Here is a 5,750-nt window from a genome sequence, read left to right as displayed (position 1 = left end):
TTATGTGACAACATGAGACAACGGTCTGTTATTACACTGCAGGGTGTCCACTTTGTACACACTATAAGCAAACAGCGTTAAGGTCTGTACACACATCCAGCAGGTACACGCTTATCCTAACCGCCGATCTCAAAGTGAATTAGGCAGAGTCATAAAGAGAAGCTGTCTCACTTTATTCTGATGTGAAGATAATTTTGTCTCTGACACAAAAAGACATGTCTCATCCAATTTAAAGCCAAGTTGCATTAAAAGGTAAAGCAAAGCTATAGACAGGTGTGCATGTGGCGTACTGCAGTGAATTCAACATTACAAAAAAACACATTATTTCATTCTGACTGTTCTCACACAGGTGACAATGACGTCAACAATGTAAACAACCTCAAAACCCCTCACGACAACAAATCCACGTGACTGAAGAGGACAACACGTGCACCCCAGCCTGGAAACGACAGAGGAACCCCTCCAGAGATATAAACCGTGTGTTTGAGCCAGATGAGCTTTTAACAACCTGAAACAAAGATACTACAGAGCAGCTTCACCACATTCAACCCGGCAACTAACCGGACGGACTGTTGCTGAATTAGCTGAATGCTAATTCAGATATTGATAGTTCTGATCAATGAGACCAATACACCTGAGGAATGAAAAGGGGGCTATATGCATCCTCAGCTCTAAATCAGTTCAACACAGCAACAAAGTGAAAAGCAAAGAAAACATCCCTTTTGTTCTGAAAGCATATGAACTCCAAAAGAAAAAGTTACAGCACTGAACAAATTAAAAACTGGAGATTTAGGAGGCAAAAAAAGGAACAATGGAACCTTGTTATTGAACTAAATTTAATGTAAGTTTTTATCTCATGTCCATGTTTTGTACATGATCCATGTAGAAGACAGGTAGAAGGAAGGATGCGCTAACTCCTCACGATGTGAGGCCAATGATTGCAGCTTCCATGAGAGCTGATAAACAGCCGGTTTAAATTTATGCTCTTCTGTTTTTGGCTTTGGAAAGTCTTGTTTGACAGACATTAGCAAACAGTCAGTTTAGATTTAACATGGAAAAACTCACCTGTTGTTGGGCTGCACACACTGCTGCATTCTTTATGCCATGGTTACCAGGTTGGTTCTGGGTCCAGTTCTGATTGATATCAACCACATCACATATCAGTGGGATGTGCCATATATAAGAACTCCTCCTCTCTGTGATCAAACATGATCGAACCAGCAGGGAAGCTAGTAACATTTGCAGGAGCTGATAGCAAATGCAACAACACAAGTAAAGGCCCTGCACACCCACTGTGCAGCCACACAGGTGATTTCACTTGCTTTGCCTGATTAGACAGCCTCTCAGGACTGTGTGGGCATGTGCAAACTGAATGACTGACATGTCTGCAATCAGCAAGAATAAATTCACAAGTTTTGTGTTTTGCATTTTTCCTTGTTTCAAGATTTAATGATGTTATTCTACCTGTTGTGTCTTCGGTGTAGGTAGGTTGGCAGAAATCACTTTAACTTACAGAGCGAGTTCCTAAAAACGTTGGTGACACCAACATTTGAAGTTCATGTTATGAGTCTATAAATGGGTCTAATCCGCAGCTGTGCTTTAAAGGGGCAATAAAATCTATTTATGTATCAGTCTGTGATCAAAGATAAACAGAAAGTCAGCGACAGAGCTGCCGTCCAAAAACATTTTAACATCACGCCCTTCCACTCGTCCTTTCTGCATTCACAGAGTAACCTGAAAGGATTTTCTCGCTTTCCAACAAGATGCATTTCTTCTGGGCAGGGCTGCATGTCTGTGCAATAATACAGCCTCCGTGTTTTCAGATCCCGGATGGATCAGAGATCATAGAGAAGCTGAGGGAGATGGGTTTCCATGGCAATACTGTTTCTTTTTCCTTCTCCCCAGCTTGACGTCACATCAGGCTCCCTGGTAAACCATCAGCCCAAAGGTGTGTGTGTGTGTGTGTGCACATACTAGACAAGAGCAGAAGAGGGAATGAATAGAAAAACAGGTGACAGCGAGACGGCAAACATCCATATTCACTGTGAAAGTGACGAGTGCGAGTCGTCTGCTGACTGGTGAGGGAGGACCTCTTCATACTGACACTGGCTCAAGACGACTGTGTGTCTTACATATATCTCATTTGTCGTGTGTCTACATACAATAAAATGATTTCATTTATCTCTCTAATCTCTCTCATTCAAACTAAAGAAAATCCATTTTTATCTGTCTTCAAATGTTTTTGCGAAACCACCTGGCTGAATATCAGACTAGGTGTAAAAAATTCTGACAGCTGTTTGTTTTGTTTAACCAATGTTCCTTTAGTGAGGAACATCAGTCAGCTCGTGGAGGTGACTGAGCCCAGTTAAATACTCTGTGTGCAATTCTGCCATCTTGTGGTTTCAAGTGAAGCTTGTACTTGTAGACTGATGGTGAATCTGACACAGAAAAAAAAGAAAACAAATATCAAAGATACTAGACCCCCAAAAATGAATTTAACTTAAAAGCCCTGTTAATTTACTTTAATATTTATGGTAATTCAGTCCTTTTATTAAGGCACTTTACTGGGTTTCCCCATCTGGATCTCTGACAGTTTTACATTTGCTTTGAAAACAGGACGATACGATAGAACATTAAATATTATTTATATCACTACAGCTAAATAAAGTATTACCATTACAAAAGCAGCAGTTAAAAGCAGTAAATAAAGCTATTTTAAATCATGGAGGCGATGGATGAACATACACAAAACTTGTGTCATAACATCTTAAATCTGGCTCATTTTTAGCTGCAGCATGGCGTGATGCTTTCCTCAGGTCCAAATTAAGGTCCCAGCAGGTCCGTGTGTGTGCCAGGTGCACGCTGGAAAGGTGTGAACAAAGGTGTATGTGCGCACTTGAGTGACAGGTGTGCGAAGGAGGCTGGGAGGATATTGGCTAACTGAAGGTGTCACGGGCAGAAAGCCACATCACAGGGACACGACCTCCCTGCAGTGGGTCTCCTCAGAGGACAAGAGGGTGACAAGAGACCGAAAGCAAATTTATCTGCCGGCTGCAGCAGCAAATTGCTCTGAACTAAAGGCTGTTCGACTTAACTCAGAAACATTTCTCTTGGATCTGATGGTTCCGTTCTGCCCTGGAGCTGTTGGTGTGATTTTGTTCATGTAGTTCACCTTGTGCGTTTGATTTTATTATTTTCCATGCCATCTGCTTTAGACATGAGCAAAAGGTCTACAGCAGTATTATCAGAAATGCTTAGTGTGGGATTAAACAAAGAAAGGTGGACTTTTCATGGAGTTTGCTTCCTTTTTTTTTTTTATATGTACACACATGGATTTTTTTCTTGTTGGGGTCATGTGGAAAAATACAAACCACTAAACACAAAAAGTCATGTCCAAAATGTTATAAAGCAAAGGATTAATACTAATGGAAAAGAAACAGCCTCATTTTAAGCCTCGTTTCTTAATCAAAACTTCCAGCAACTTATTACTATTATTAGGAAATGACACTGACTTTGTCGTCATAGTCCGATTTATGCACATTCAATAGATTACAAGCAAGAGAGACTCTAAACACTGGCTCAGCTCTGGTGGATTTCAGCTACATCGCACATCTGATCACGTAAAGTATTGTAATGTTAATAACAGCATGTCATTTAACTGCAGATCAAAGACATTTTCCATGAAGCAGTGGCAGCACTCACAGCTGCTGTCATCCTGAATCAGCTTCAGGTGAAAAGCGTGTGCCTCCAGCAGCGTCACGTCGCTGCCTTTCATCAGCTGCCTGCAGAGCATCAGCAATCATCACTTATTGAACAATCCATTAGGAGCATTGCTGGGGGACATTTTCATGAAAGTCGCTTACATGGTGGGTATTACTCCCATGAAACTGTCCTAATGTTACAGGACAGTGCTGTTTCAGACAGCAGTGTTTCACCTGCTTTAACTTCAGCTGTCTGAGTGTTTTTAATCAATTTTAAAATATGTTTTCTCTCTGCTATTTTTAACCCTGTTTAATGTATTTGACTTTTTTTTCCATCCATCTGTCTTGTCTGTATGTTTCTGTCTCGCTTGCTCTCTCTTTCTACATCAAGTCTGTCTCCTTTCGCCCTCTTCTGTCCATTCTTGCCATACAAGGTAACTCTTGCAGCCAGAAACGACATTCTTTCCCCGGGATTAACATAGTTCCTCTTAGCTGCAGAGACAAATCATATCCACACGAGTTATAAATAACCGAGCCGGAGGAAGTGTGGGGCTCGAGGGAAGACGTCCAAGAGCAGAAAATGTTTTTGGACTGAAGCTCCTGTAATGTTAAAGGAGTTTTCTCTTTATGCAGATTACAGAGAATCATAAAACATGGTACAGATAATGTTGTAGACTGAAAGACATGAGTCTATAAATCTGGTCACCAGCTGCCACACAGTGGCTTCCGTTCGGCATAATGAGCACTTTTATTTTTATTGCTTAAGTTTGATAGTTTTCATCATCATTTTTTAAACTGCAGGACTTTTGCTTGTACTGGAGTATTTTTAATTTATTTTATGGCTACCCTGACTTAAGTAAAGGATCTCAGTGCTTGTTCCACCCTTTAAACAGATCATTAAGGTACTTCCAGTGAGGGTTAGGGTTTTCCTTTTTTGCCTCTTTATACTATATATGATATAATATAGATAAGAAAACTTTTAAGCTCCCGTGCACATACACTGAGACCTCTCACTGAAGAAGGAGACATCATGTGTGCAGCACTTGAACTTTTCAAACAAACAACATTTGCATATTCATAGATTTCAGACTGCCCGAGAGGGAGTAAAGGTAATTTTAAGATTTATTTTTTTACATGATTAAGAAAGTGTTCCTCTGGAAAAACCTTCCACCAGATTTTGAACCTGGCTGTAAAGATTTGCTCCCATTAATGAGGTCCAGCACTGATGCTGGATGACAAGGCCTGCTCACATGACGGATTCATGGACCCGACTTTTTGCATTTTGAAAGTTCCTTCCCCAGTCTGCTGACACAAAGTTGGAAGCATCACAGTTGCACTAAAATAGCAGTAAGGTCTCTCTTAAGTGTAGAAGAGTCCAAACTGCCCTGGACTAAAAGTACAGAGACATCTGGACAGCAGCTCCACACATCCTCCACAAGGGGGTGCACACTGGCTCAGTGTGATTTGTAGCTCCCTCTGAAACCTCCTCTCTCTCTCTCTCTCTCTCTCTCTCTCTCTCTCTCTCTCTCTCTCTCTCTCTCTCTCCTGTTACCCACTATGAGCATCAGGGGTTGCGGTAAACAAAGAGGCTTTAGAGGTGAATAACCCCAGCTGGGAGAACGTGCTGGCTGGACTCCCTTTGTGTTTTTGGGGTCACGGTGTTGTTCCAGTGAGCTGAGCGTCAGCACTAACAGCAGCTGGCATGCTCCAGGCTCTTACTGGCAAATCCCACTGAGTCATCAGCAGGCTGCACCTCTTTGTCCACAGGTTTAGCTGAGCTCTGTGACCCCCCCCCCCCCCCCCCCCCCCCCCCCCCGTACTCCCATCAGCCCTGTGTCATGCTGTGGGACGGCCTGCACCAACGCTCAGACACACCAGAGTGGGATACGTACAGGAGGACAGAGGAGGGTCGACACATGCTTGAGAGCACCAATATGGAGTGCATGCATGCATCAGACAATCAATACCTGAGTAATCAATACTCAAATGCAGTTTTTGTCATTGTTAATGTGGTTGCAACATTTTTTGCAGACATCTTAAGGACTCCTG

This window comes from Toxotes jaculatrix, chromosome 15 (genome assembly GCF_017976425.1).
Source record: "Toxotes jaculatrix isolate fToxJac2 chromosome 15, fToxJac2.pri, whole genome shotgun sequence".
Lineage (NCBI taxonomy): Eukaryota > Metazoa > Chordata > Actinopteri > Toxotidae > Toxotes > Toxotes jaculatrix.
Note: the sequence above shows the minus strand (reverse complement) of the source record.